A 14,796-nucleotide genomic window follows, 5' to 3' on the forward strand; every position below is an offset into this window, starting at 1 on the left:
CTGGGCTATTTAAAGAGAACACTGTATCAGGATTGGAGTGGGGCTTATTAATAACCTTTGATATGCAGATGACACAATCTTGCTTGCTAAAAACAAGGAGGGTTTGAAGCACTTGCTGATAAAGATCAAACAATGAAGCCTTCAATATGGATTGCAACTAAATGTAAAGAAAACAAAAATCTGCTCACAGTTGGACCAATACATAACATAATGATAAATGAAGAAAAGATTGAGATTGTTAAGGATTTCCTATTACTTAGATCCACAATCAATGCCCATGAAAGCAGCAGTGAATAAATCAAATGAAATAATACACTGACTGAGCAAACTTTCAGTACAAGATCTTTTTAAAAAAAATCATTTTATTAGGGGCTCATACAGCTCTTATCACAATCCATACATACATCAATTGTGTAAAGCACATCTGTACATTCATTGTCCTCATTATTCTCAAAACATTTGCTCTCCACTTAAGCCCCTGGCATCAGCTCCTCGTTTTTCCCCCTCCTTCCTCACTCCCTCTCCCCGCTCCCTCATGAACCCTAGATAATTTATAAATTATTATTTTGTCATATCCTACACTGTCTGATGTCTCCCTTCACCCATTTTTTTGTTGTTCGTCCCCCAGGGAGGAGGTTATATGTAGATCCTTGTAATCGGTTCCCCCTTTCCACCCCACTCTCTCTCCACCCTTCTGGTATCTCCACTCTCACCACTGGTCCTGAAGGGATCATCTGTCCTGGATTCTCTGTGTTTCCAGTTCCTATCTGTACCAGTGTACATCCTCTGGTCTAGCCAATTTGTAGAATTGGGATCATGATGGTGGGGGAGAGGAAGTATTAAAGAACTAGAGGAAAGTTGTATGTTTCATCGTTGCTACACTGCACCCTGACTGGCTCATCTCCTCCGGGCGACCCTTCCATAGGGGATGTCCAGTTGCCTACAGATGGGCTTTGGGTCTCCGTTTGATACTCCCCTTCATTCACAATATGATTTTTTGTTCTGATGATGCCTGATACCTGATCCCTTCGACACCTCGCGATCACACAGGCTGGTGTGCTCCTTCCATGTGGGCTTTGTTGCTTCTGAGCTAGATGGCCACTTGTTTATCTTCAAGCCTTTAAGACCCCAGACGCTATAACTTTTGATAGGGCACCATCAGCTTTCTTTGTCACATTTGTGTATGCACCCATTTTTCTTCAGTGATCATATCAGGGAGGTGAATACACAATGATATAATTTTTTTGTTCTTTGATGCCTGATAACTGATCATGCAGGCTGTGTGCTTCTTCATGTGGGCTTTGTTGCGTCTGAGCTAGATGGCTGCTTGTTTACCTTCACAAGATCTTTTTCAAGTATTGAAGGGTAAAGATGTCACCTGACCCAAACTATTTTATTTTCAATTGCCTTATGTGCATGGGAAAGCTGGAACATTAATAAGGAAGACTGATGAATAATTGATGCATTTGAATTATGTTGTTGGCCAAGAATATTAAAATAATTATGAATTTTTAGTAACAACTATATTTTGGTAAAAGTACAGCCAGAATGTATCTTAGAAGCAAGGATGACAAGACTTCATCTCATACTATTTGGACTTGTTATCAAGAGACCACTCTCTGGAAAAAAGGCATTCTTCTTTGGTAAAGTAGAGGGTCAGCCAAAAAAGATCTTCACATCAAGAAACTCCCAACCCAAAAGCCCAGGACCACATAGCTTCAAAGGAGAATTAAACCAATTATTCAGAGAAGAACTAACATCAGTGACACACAAAGTATTCCAGAATATAGAAAGGGACAGCAAATTCCCAAACTCATTCTATGAAGCCAGTATTACTGTGATGCCCAAACCAGGAAAAGGCCTTATAAAGATAGAAAGTATAGAATGCTATTCCTCATGAACACAGATGAAAAAATTCTCCACAAAGTCCTGGCCAATAGAATCCAACAACATATAAAAAAAAAGAATACATCATGACTAAGTGGGATTCATGCCAGGAATTCAAGGATGGTTCAACATTTGAAAAACAATTAATGTAATCCACCACACAAGCAAAATGATAAGAATCATATGATTATATCAATTGATGCAGAAAAATCATTTGTCAGTACCCAACACCCATTCCTAATAAAAGCACTTAATAAGATAGGAATAGAAATATCTCAACATAATAAAGGCCATATATGAAAAAACCAATAGACGATGTAACACTCAATGGGGAAAAACTGAAAACATTTCCACTGAATAAGAGAGCACAACAAGGCTGTCCCTTATTCCCACTCTTATTCAAAATTGTGCTGGAAGTCCTAGCCAGAACCATAACACATGCAAAAAATTAAGGGAGTATAATTGTGCGAAGAAGAAGCAAAACTTTCACTATTTTAAGATGATATGAGAGAATCCTAAGATGTCCACAATAGGATTGTTGGAAACAATTGAAGATTTTAGTAGAGTAGCAGAATGCAAGATTAACAAGCAGAAATCAATTGGATTTCTACACTAGTGATGACAATTCTGAAAAAGACACCAAGAAAACAATACCATTCACAAGAGACACACAAAAGCTGGCATGCCGAAGAACAAACCTGACCAGAGAATTAAAAGACTTGTACAAGGAAAACTACAGAAACAGAACAGACCTACACAAATGGAAGAATATCCCATGTTCATGGATAGGAAGACTGAGTATTGTGAAAATGTCAATACTACCTAAAGCAATCTACAACTTCAATGTAATCCTGATCTAAATTCCAGCATCATTTTTTAAAGAAGAGGAAAAACTAATTACCAACTTCATATGGAGAGGGAAGAAGCCTAGGATAAGCAAAGAGCTTCTCAAAAAGAAGAACAAAGTAGGTGGTCTCACACTACCTGACCTCAAAATTTATGACACAGCCACAGTTGTCAAAACAGCCTAGTACTGGTGTAATGATAGATATATAGACCAAAAGAGCAGGGTAGAAAATCCAGAAATAAAAGCATTCATTTACATACAGACAACTGATTTTCGACAATGGCCCAATAAACATTCAATGGGAAGAGGGGATGTTCTCATCAATAAAAAAGTGATGGAAGAACTGTATATCCATCTACAGAAGAATAAAACAAGACCCAAACCTCACCCCATGCACAAAAATAAACTCACAGTGGATCCAAGACGTACATGTAAAACTGAGAGCTATCAGGATCATCAGTGAGAAAATTGTGACAAATCTAAGGGCTCTAGGGCACAGCATACATGGACTATTAGATATAACAAAGGAAGCACACACTGTAGAAGACAAAATAGATGAATGGAACCTATTAAAAATAAAACATTTGTTTATATAAAAAGATTCACCGTATATACTCGTGTATAAGCCAAGTTTTTCAGCACATTTAAAATGCAGTTTTTTGTGGTAAAATTAAGTGCCTCAGCTGATATTTGGGTCGACTTATACTCAAGTATAAAGGTAATTAAAAGTAAAACGAAGCAAGGACTAATAACTAAAAGCTACAATATACTGTAAGCCTCTAACACGAAAAAATATATGACCTGCTGAGAAGGTGAACAAAAGATGAGATCCAAATGGCTAATAAACATGTGAGGAAATGCTCTCCTTCACTAGCCATCTGGGAAATGTAAGGCAGAACAACCATGAGATAACATCTAACAACCATAACTGTAGTCCAATTAAAAAACTACAACAACAAAAAAAAAACCCACACCAAGGAAACCCAAACACCCCAGAGAGCAGCAAGTGCTGGAGAGGGGGTGGAGAGACCAGAACTCTCACACACTGCTGGTGGCCTTGTGAATGCATACAAGCGCTGTGGAAAGTGAGATGGCAATTCCTAAAACAGATGGCAATTGAATACCGTCTGACCAGCAATGCCATTACTGGGCAGATAACCCAAAGAAATAAGCAACAGATCCTGAACAGATGCATGATCTCTGATGGTCAGTGCAACACAATTCATAATAGCAAGAAGTCGGTAACAGCATGAATTTCCATCAGTGGAAGATTGGATACAAAACAAAGCAAAAAACTTTGGGATATACTCACAATGCAATACTTCTCATCCCTAAACAACAGTCATGAAACACCTCATAACCTGAAGGGATCTGGAAAACAGTACACTGAGTGAAGTTAGTCAATCACAAAAGGCCAAACACTGTATGAGTCCATTGCTGTAGGGACAAGCAACACGAGGGGCACAAGCTCAAGTTTGCAGGGCATCCAGTCTTTTGGCCAGGACATCAGACAGCCTGGTAGAGAGCCCATCTGGAGCCAATGAACCATACACCATCCTCTACAGGTGTATAACTTGAAGGTCACTTAGACGGAGGCAGAGGGTTCTTTACATCAGCTGAGATCAAATTGTCAAAGGAGGGGGAGGGAATGCTGACCATTTAGCGGCTTCCATGCAAAGTTATAACATGGTCCCCCTAGACAATTAGAAATCCCTATCAGAGGAATGAAGGATATTGATGGGAAAGTCAAGTCAGGAGAGGAGAGGGGAAAGGAAGCAGACACGAATGGGAGAAGACAAGTACATGTCTGTTGGTAAAAGACGGGGAGGTCTGACCTCCAAGTGTGTGGGTGTGTGTGCGGTGGTGGGGGGAACTAAAGATACTTTAAGGACCCTAAAGTGGGAATATCCCTGGTCATATGCACCGAATAAGCTACATTGGTCTGAGTTTCTGGACACGCCCTGGGGACCCAGGCCAAGTGCCCTAGAACACGGGGTCATTGAATCCTGGATCTTCAAGGTGCACACACTCTCCAAAGTCTGCACCAGAGAGATCCTATGTAGAAACTCCACTAGGTGAACTGAACTCTCTGTCAAACACACCTGTAACCTGAGGACTTAAGATGGAAAGTCATGGTGTTTGAAGTTGCGAAAGACAGCTATATCAAGTGAATTGAACTGTTGGTAGGTGGACAAACATTGACTTAGTACATCAATGCCCTACATGCTGTATTAAGATATATATTATTCTGGAAATTTTTGATTGACATAGTGAATATTGTTGTAAATTTTTTTCTGACAACCATTGTTTGTGTAAATAATATCCAGCCACATAAGGATTTTTTCTGTGCAAGTGAATAATTCAGGTGTTATGATATGTAGTTAACCTACATTGGTCCAATATCCCACTCTCAACAGTGTTTTAAAAATTAGTACCAGGGGCTAATTAATGACAATATTAATGGAAGACCTTTATGCTTCAGGGAGATGATCATTAAGACTCTACAATAAATTAACAAGGAGGTCTTTAAAGGTAGCCACAGGCAAATAAAAAACAAACAAACCATAGTTCCAGGAATGGATCCTAGCTCCAATTTAAGAACAATTAGTTCTTACATCTTAGCCCTGCTCAATATTCACCGTCAGAAAAGGAACACAGAAGATATGGGTGCTATAGCAAATTGTGGTCAAGAAATTAGATGGTGCCAGGGTATCAGACAAAAATAGTGTCTAGGATCTTGTGTTAGTCTGGGATGGCTAGAGAAACAAATTCATAGACACTCATATGTGCATAAGAAACAGATTTATATAAAAGAGCAATGGTACATTGAGAAAGCATTCCAGACAAGTCCAGATCAAGTCCATAAGTCTGATATTAGCTCATATGTCCGATACCAATCTCTAAGTTCTTCTTCAGACTCATGCAACACATGCAATGACACTGAATGCAGGAAGATCACAGGCTAGTGGGTGGAAAGTCTTGTAGATCCAATGGCAGTGGAAGCATCTCAGCGCTGGCAGGGGTCTCTGCGTGGCTTCTCCAACTCCAGGTCTGTAGCATAGCTCTCCATGTGTCTTGTCATCAGGAAGACGAAGCAGAGAGTCTGTGTCTGCCCTCCAGGGAGCTATTTATCTCTTTCAAGCCTCCAAATGAGGTCATCAGGCTGCCCCCTGATTGAAAAGCTAGACTCCACTCCTTCACAAGTTGACACCAGATTATGTAACTACCACATGTAAAGTTTTGTGTACAAACAAGCAGCCATCTAAGTGGGATGTTAAAGTCCACATGGAAGAAGCACGCCAATATCTGTGACTGAACGATTGTAAATCATATATTTCAAAGCAAAGGAGAGAATAGTATTAGAGCCTAAATTGTGAAATTCTGGTTTGCAGCTGGGTATGAATGACAAGGGAAGCCCCAAATTCAGTTGTGAGATCTACACAGGCAATAAACCTCCGGGGGGTTCCCTCTATCCATAATGGGAGGGATGGGTATAAACAGGTTACCAAACAGAGTGTATTGGAGAGAGACTATAGGAGATCAAAATGACAAACCTGACTTGTCACTTGAATGGTTAAAACCTTGTCCCTTGATCAGTTGGGCCTGATCTGGCTTTCAACATTTTCTGTGTGTGTGTTTTCATATTGAGGTTTATCGCTGATATATTTTGTCATTGGGGGTAGCCCTCTTGAATTTTTTAATGTTTTCTGGTTTGGGGCACATGAAACCCAGGATTGATGAACCTATAGAGACAATAAGTAGAATAGGGGTTCATGGAGTGTAGAGTGGGGGAGGGGAAGGTAAAGGGAAGCTGATATTAAGGAGTTCAAGAAGAAAGAATGTCTGGAAAATGCTTGTGGTAGTAATTGTACAATACTGTTTGATGTGATTGAACTATGGAATGATATGATCTCCATATTAGCTCCTAATAAAATGGTTTAGGGAGAATAAAGGGGAAAAAACTACTAAAAAGAAAACAAACCAAACTTGACCAATCGTTCCCATGCGTGAAGGAGGAAGATGTTTTGCTTCGAGGGCATCTGTGTATGTTAACGATGCAGGAATCATTGGAAAAGGCTGTCAGTAATGGCTGTACAACACGAAGCGTATAACCAATGGCTCTGAGTTATACATGGAGAAGTTGTTGGAGAATGTTTTGTTGTGTATTATTTTTGCCATAATTGAAAAATTACATGAATAACAATGAGCATGAGGAAGAAGAATATGTTCTAAAATGGATTGTGGTGATGATTGTACACCTCTTGATGTGACTGAATTATTGAAGTATATGCTATGTAGATGAAGTGCTAATAAAACAGTTCAAATAGATCAATTTAACTTAAAAATTAAGATAAAAAAGACCTTCAGTGAGATGAATTGACAGATTAATTCCAATGATGAGCGCAGACACAGCCAAGGTTTAAGAATTACCCATGACTGAGCAGTGTCCTTCTGTCGCACAAAGGTTGGCATGAGGTGGGACCACTTGATAGCACTGACACAGAACAGCAGCAGTTAACAACAAGGTGGCTGCGAAGGAGTCCTGGCAGTGCCACGGGGAAGTGCTGGACTGCGAACCCCCGCTTGGCAGTTTAATCCCAATAGCTGTTCCATGGGAAATGAGAGAGCAATGTGTTCCTGTAAGGACTTACAGCCGTGGCTGTCTGGTGGGCAGAATGCTGTTCGATAGTGTCACTAAGAGCCAGGATTCCGCTTGATGGCAGGTATGCACTGAAATGTTGGCAGTTAGAAGCACTCAGCTGTTCCATGGTATAACAACACCCCAAATTACAGCCTACAAAACCATACGGGGCAGTTCTCTGTCAGGTGGGGTCGATGGTGCGTAATCACAAGGTTCCTGTTCCCATTCAGGAGAGAGTCCCAGTGCCTGAATCTCCCAGCCCAAAGTGCCCGGGAACGGACCGTTCTCACGTCCAACTCCAAGTGTCTCTCATCAGGAAAGAGAATTATTAGAAAGAAAAACTTAATAGTAGTTGAGCACGTATTAGTAAAAGGGAATGAATCTATGTGATCACACAGGCTGGTGTGAAGTACTTTGAATGGTTCCTGACCCGCACGGAGTAAAGCACATCTTAAAAGGATTCTAATTAAAAGTGTGTCAAGCTAGGGGCGGAGGAGAATCCTAAATGTCTAAATACTTCTTCCTTCTCCCAACATGATTTTTTTTCTATCCAACTTTCTTTCCTATTAACAGATATTACGTGGGGCTCTGAGGCCCCATAACATTAGCTGTTGGCCATCACACCTTGATCACTAGATTGATGATCTTTATTTTTACCTCTTATTTATTTGTTGTAGTTTGGATGAGAGTTAATAGACCATATTGGGTTTTTTGTTGTTGTTGGTTTTATTTTATTATTATTTTTAATCATTTTATTGGGAGCTTGTACAACTCGTATCACAATCCATCAATCCATGCATTGTGTCAAGAACATTTGTACATTTGTTGCCATTATTCTCAAAACATTTTCTTTCTGCTTGAGGCCTTAGTATCAACTCCTCATTTTTCCTCCTCCCTTCCTGCCCCCCCATGAACCCCTGATAATTTACAAATTATTATTATTATTTTGTCTATCTTACGCTGTACGAGTCTACCTTCACTCACTTTTCTGTTGTCCATCCCGCAGGGAGGAGGTTATATATAGATCCCTGTAATCAGTTCCCCCTTTCCACCCCACTTTCTCTCTATCCTCCCAATATTGTCACTCTCAGCACTGGTCCTAAAGGGATCATCTGTTCTGGATTCCCTGTGTTTTCAGTTCCTATCTTTACCAGTGTACGTCTTCTGGTCTAGCCAGATTTGTAAGGTAGAACTGGGATCACCCATCAATTGTGTCACGTACATTTGTTGCCATCATCATTTTCAAAACATTTTCTTGGTACTTGAACCCTTGGTATCAGCTCCACATTTCCCCCCTTCCTTCCCCACTCTTTTTCCCTCATGAACCCTTTATAGTTTATGAATTATTGGTTTTTCCATGTTTACACCAACTGCTGTCTCCCTTCACCCGCTTTTCTGTTGTTCAACTCCCTGGGTGGGGGGGGGCATTATATGTCAAACATTGTGATCAGTTCCTCCTTTTCCCCCACCTTCTCCCTGCCCTCATGGTATCGCTACTCTCATTATTTGTCTGGAGGGTTTATCTGTCCTGGATTCCCTGTGTTGTGTGCTCTTATCTGTACCCGTGTACATGCTCTGGTCTGGCTGGATTTGTAAGGTAGAATTGGGGTCATGATAGTGGGGGAGGAGGCATTAAAGTACTAGAGGAATGTTGTATGTTTCATAGGTGCTATGCTGCACCCTGATTGGGTCATCTCTTCCTTGTGACCCCTCTGTGAGGGAATGTCCAATTGTCTACACATGGGTTTTGGGTCTCCACTCCACTCTCCCTCTCATTCACTAATATGATTCTTTGTTTTGGGTCTTTGATGCCTGATAACTGATCCCATCGACACCTTATGATCACACAGGCTGGTGTGCTTCATCCATGTGGACTTTGTTGTTTCGCAGCTAGATGGCCGTTTGTTTATCTTCAAGTTTTTAAGACCCGATATTCAATATCTTTTGATAGCTGTGTACCATCAGTTTTCTTCACCCCATTTCCTGATGCACCCATTTTGTCTTCAGTAATCCTGTGGGGGAAGGTAAGCATCACAGAATGCCGGGTTATTAGAACAAAGTGTTCTTGCATTGAGGGAGTAGTTGAATAAAGGCCCAATGTCCATCTACTTCAATTCATTCTTAGGCTTAGGTTTCATCTAAAGATTTCATTTAGTTTAACCCTGAGAACACCTCAGATCCTTAGATACAGAGCCTAAGTTTAAACTGAGGGTTAGAGAGGCTAAGTGAATTGCTTGGGTCTCTGTGTTGCTTCTAGGGAAGCAAAACCAGTATACACACACACACACATATAAATAAAACATAGATGTACAGAGAGATATTGAGTTACTTAATATTGAGTTACTTAGTTTATTGTGCCACCCTGGCCGATAAACACATGTGGGATTAATTGAAGGGTAGAGGGATAAATGGCGTGGTGAGCCTCACCTTTCGAGTTCTCGGGTCTCTTGCTTTGTGATGGTCGGACCAGGGTGCAGCTGCCTTAGCAGTTCCCTGCTTCAGCTGGCAAGGCTCCACTTCCTGTGAGACATCCCCAAGGAGAAGCCACATGGACCTACCCCAATGTAGCCCTAGGTTCTGGAGCAGCCGTGTGGAGACCCCTTCCAGCGCTGAGATGTTTACACATTCACTGACTCGGCTTTCCTCCGGCAGTCGGCATCATTGCTTCTGTTTTGTGAGATGGAGGAGGACTTTGTGGATTGGTGTTGGACATATGGGTTAATGGCTTAATGTTGGACTTGTGGCCTTGGGCAGCACTGGGTTGGGATGTTTTATTGATGTGCACTTAACCTTTATATAAAACTCTCTCTTTAATAATAATTTATGAATGAAGAAGGGTTCATGAGGTAGGGGGGAGTGGGGAGGGAGGGGGAAAATGAGCAGTAGATATTAAGGGCTCAAGTAGAAGGCAAATGTTTTGACAATGATGATGGCAACAAATGTACATATGTGCTTGACACAATGGATGTATATATGGATTGTGATAAGAATTGTACGAGCCCCCAATAAAATGATTTGAAAAAAAACCTCTCTTATATATGAGTTGCCGTGGATTTGTTTCTCTAAAGTACCTAGACTAACACAGATATTAAGAAAATTCTGCTCAGCCCCAATAAAAAGATTTTTTTAAAAAACACAAAAAAAACCCTAGCAATTCTAGTCAAAAGGGACCATAAAAAGAATAATGGATTACCTTTACTTAGCTGAATAAAGACTATTTGTGACAAAAAAGAGAAAATTCTGCTGCTCATAATTGAACTATGGAATATGATATATGTATTAACTCCCAATTAATAATAAATTTTAAAACAACAATAAGAAAGAATGTGCCCCTGGAACTTTTGTCTTTGGCACATAATTTTGGTCAAACAAATGAAATTAAATGGCTATGAAGCACCAGAAAAAAAGGAGAAGAAAGACAAAAGAAAGAAAATGGCCCAAACCATTTAGAAGTGGCTAAGTCTAGTCTGGTTTAAGGTCAATGAGTCTGGTGGTAAGCTGGAGGCTTCTCTTGGCTTTAGTAGCTTCAAGGGCTGATGAACTCAGGAGTGGCAGGGCCATCACAGACTGCAGAGGTCAGCAGGTCAGAGGGCAGGCTGCTGATGGCTTCTGGGATTAGCAGGCAATATGGCAGGCCATTGACGCAAATTCAGAGAACTGGAGATTGACAAGGTGGATGCAGGATCCACATGGAGAAAAAAGGAAGCAAACTTTCCTCAGTGTCTATTTATGTAGAGTCTTTCTATGTAATAGAACGTAGGCCATACCCCTGAGGAAACCGTTTAATCAGCCAGAACTGTGACCTGAGCAAGGGGCTTGCACTCCACCCTAATCAGTTTACAACTGCTTGGCTGCTCACAGTAGGTCCCATTATGGGATTGATTACATTGTGTTAGGTCACATCATGGGGGATTACTAGGCTTCAACTGCCAAACTCCTGAGAATCCTGGCCCAGCCACTTGACACAAAACCTAACTATCACACATTACTACTCAATATTTTGTTGGGTTTAAATTATAGGACTTCAACTCCAAAATAGCTAAAAAAATAAAAATAAGATTGTATTTGGCTTAAATGACTGAAGCTAGTTTCAGGCATGGCTGAGTTCAGCAGTTTTGATTTTGCTCTGGGAACTGGGCACGAGTCCAAGTTTCTCCCACAGGATTGGCTTCTTTCAAGATGGCAAAAGGAGACAGGGAACAGGCATATGCAGGTCCAACTGTATCATTTCCAAGAATGGAGGCATTCAGAGTGTATCTTGGGGAAGATCCGGTTGATCCCTCTGGGGTCGTGGACCTACCCCTCTGTAAGGAGGGGAAAGGAAGCGCCAGAATTGTCTGACCTGCCAGAAACACATGAGGGCAGGGGTGTGGGATGCGGCTCTCAGAGGAAAAGGTATGTCTCAGGGGAGATATGCATTGTACCAAGTTACCCGGTGCTAGTTGCCATGTTGTGAATTCTGACTCCGTGTGTGTCACAGTGGAACTGTGCCCCATTGGCTTTTCAATGACTGACGTTTTGGGGCCTCTGGGTGGACTAGAACCTCCAACCTTTTGGCTAGCAGATTAGTGTGTTTACAGTTCCCAACACATGGGAATCAAGTCTAGACCATGATTAGAGGTGCAGAACACCTCAGTATCATAATAATTAAAAAACCCTCGCAACTTGACGAATAAATAGCACTATGATAAAAAGAGAGAGAGGTTGCAGGTGGGAAGGAGTTCATCTCACTCGGATCCACAACCAGCATTCCCGGGAGTAGCAGTCAAGAGATCAAGAGATTAAATGACATATTGCATGGGGCAAATCTGCCGCAGAAGCCTCTTTAAAGTGTTAAAAAGCAAGAATTTAAAAAATCTTTTCTTGAATATGCTGGACCTATAGAGACAATAATGATGTACTGACATCACGGAGATGGGGGGTGGGGTGGGGGTGGGGTGGGGAGGAGCGTTTGGAGGGAAATGAGGAGCAAACAATGAATATAGGAGAGGGAGGGTGATCTAGAACTTATTGTGTGAAGTATAAACAACTCTTTTTAAATACAAGTGAGAACAGAAGTGTTTGACATGTGAATTATATCTCAGTAAAATTACTGGGAAAAACAAAAGCCAAGATGTCACTTTGAGGACTAAGGGGTGCCTGGCCTAAGCCTGAAAAATGGATTTTCAATTGCCTCACATGCATGTGAGGTACTCTGAAGGTCCTATTTTTGCTCTTGTGAGCTTGTTTTAATTTTCTTCTGCTTTTTTTCATCATTTTATTAGGGGCCCATACAACTCTTATCACAATCCATACATACATCAATTGTGTAAAGCACATCTGTACATTCATTGCCCTCATCATTCTCCGCTCTCCACCCAAGCCCCTGGCATCACCTCCTCATTTTCCCCCCTCCCTTCTCCTTTAATCTGAACAATGATTAGCAGTTGATATGAGCAACTGATGGTCTACTCCGCAATCATCCCCTGGTCTGAGCAAAGATTGCAGCCTTCAGTAGGGATGACAACTCAATGTAAAGAAGAACAAAAGCCTCACAACTGGTCCAATAGGGTAACATCATGATAAATGAAGAAAAATTTGAAGTTGTTAAGAATTTTGTCTTCCTTGGATTGACAATCAATGCTCCTGGAAACAGCGGTCAAGAAATCAAAAGACACATTGCATTGGGTAGACTTGCTGCCCAAGGCCTCTTTAGAGTACTGAAAAGCAAGGATGTTGCTTTGAGGACTAAGGTGCACCTGACCCAAGTCATGGCATTTTCAATTGCCTCATGTGAACGGTGGACATTGAATGAGGAAGACTTCGGAAGAATCAATGCATTGATATTGTGGTGTTGGCGAAGAATATTGAAAGTATCATGAACTGCCAAAAGGACAAATAAATGTGTCTTGGAAGAAGTAAGACCAGAGTGCTCCTTAGAGGCAAGGGTGGCAGGACTTTGTCTTACATACTTTAGACATGTCAGGAGAGGCCAGCATGCTTGGTGAAGTCTCCTGGCAAAGCAAAAGAAGAAGGCCCTCAATGAGATGGACTGACACAGCAGCTGGAACAATGGGTCAAACATAGGAACATCGGTGAGGGTGGTGTAGGACCTGACAGTGTTAAATTCTGGTGTACAGAGGGTTAAAACCGACCTAATGCCACTTAGCAACAACAGCAGATCTAGAAAGTATGCGTGGACTTTTCTTGTCTTAGAGGTTACAATGGGAAATCAGAATAAATAAGCTCAGAATTGTTAAAGGAACACAATTTAGAATTTAAGAGAAAGCTTTGAATGATGTTTAATGAAATAACATTTTTACTTCCTGAAGTATGTGGATATTGTAAAATGCAAATCCCTGCTATTGCTAATGAATGCTTCCACACATTCTATAATTTAGTGTGGAAGTGGATCATAAGACATGCCTCTGACTTCTCTGCTCCCTGTTTTCTTCCTGTCACAGTGGGGTATGCTAGAATAACATTTTGAGGAGGAAAACAGTAGCAAACTTTTTTCGGAAAGATTTTTATGTGGATAAAAAGTATTAAAAACAGGGAGAAAATGGATGACTATGAAATGGGCAGTTAACACAAGCCTGGCATGGTATGAATTACATAATCTTATTTAGATCTATGGACTGACTATCCTCTGAGTTAGTCTGCTCCTTTCAAGGTGAGGAAACCAAGGCTCTAAGGGGGTAATTTGCCTCAGCTCCTGTGGGAACAGGGATTACTTGGATATGTCTGATTTCCTGAGCCTGTGTTCAGCATTAGGCTAGGAATAAAGTGTAGCATTAAGTTCATTTAATTGTGTAAATTGACTATTTTACAAGTAAAACTATTGGTTGCGGTACATCACTTTATGCTTTATCGTGTTTTATATTTCATACAGTGCACCGAAGCTTGCTTTCTTCTTCTTCTCTTTCCCCAGCTCCTTTCCTGTGAATGCCAGCTTCCGCCTGCCTCTCCGGGCCTCCACAGAGAGCTTCTCAGGAGGGTCTGGTAACTATTTCTGGGCTGCAGATCTGATTGCTAGGTAGGTAACTGGAGCCCCTGCACATTAGAAATCCCAAGAACAATTAATTAGGCACATTAATTACATGGACAACCATGACACCGCTACAACACTTGAAGCGCATCTGAAAACATGTCTAAATTGTGATCCAAAACAAAGTGCTGAGGATTTTTCCTATGTGGATGAATATGGCTCCAAGAGATATTTTGGGCCCCACAGTCTCTTGGGCTTTCATGTTTGTCTTACCTACGGTAGACTCTATTGACCCAGGCCTTCTTATTGTGTTGTTGGTTCTTTAAGCCCACGCCACGTCCCCTCACCACACAATCTCCCCCAATTGGGCTTTTACATCTTTGATGAGGCCGTATAAGCCTGGGATGTTTTCCTCCTCGATTTGTTGTTATTGTTAGGTGCCATCAAGTTGGT

The sequence above is a fragment of the Tenrec ecaudatus genome, chromosome 14 (assembly GCF_050624435.1).
Source record: "Tenrec ecaudatus isolate mTenEca1 chromosome 14, mTenEca1.hap1, whole genome shotgun sequence".
In the NCBI taxonomy this organism is placed as follows: Eukaryota; Metazoa; Chordata; class Mammalia; order Afrosoricida; family Tenrecidae; genus Tenrec; species Tenrec ecaudatus.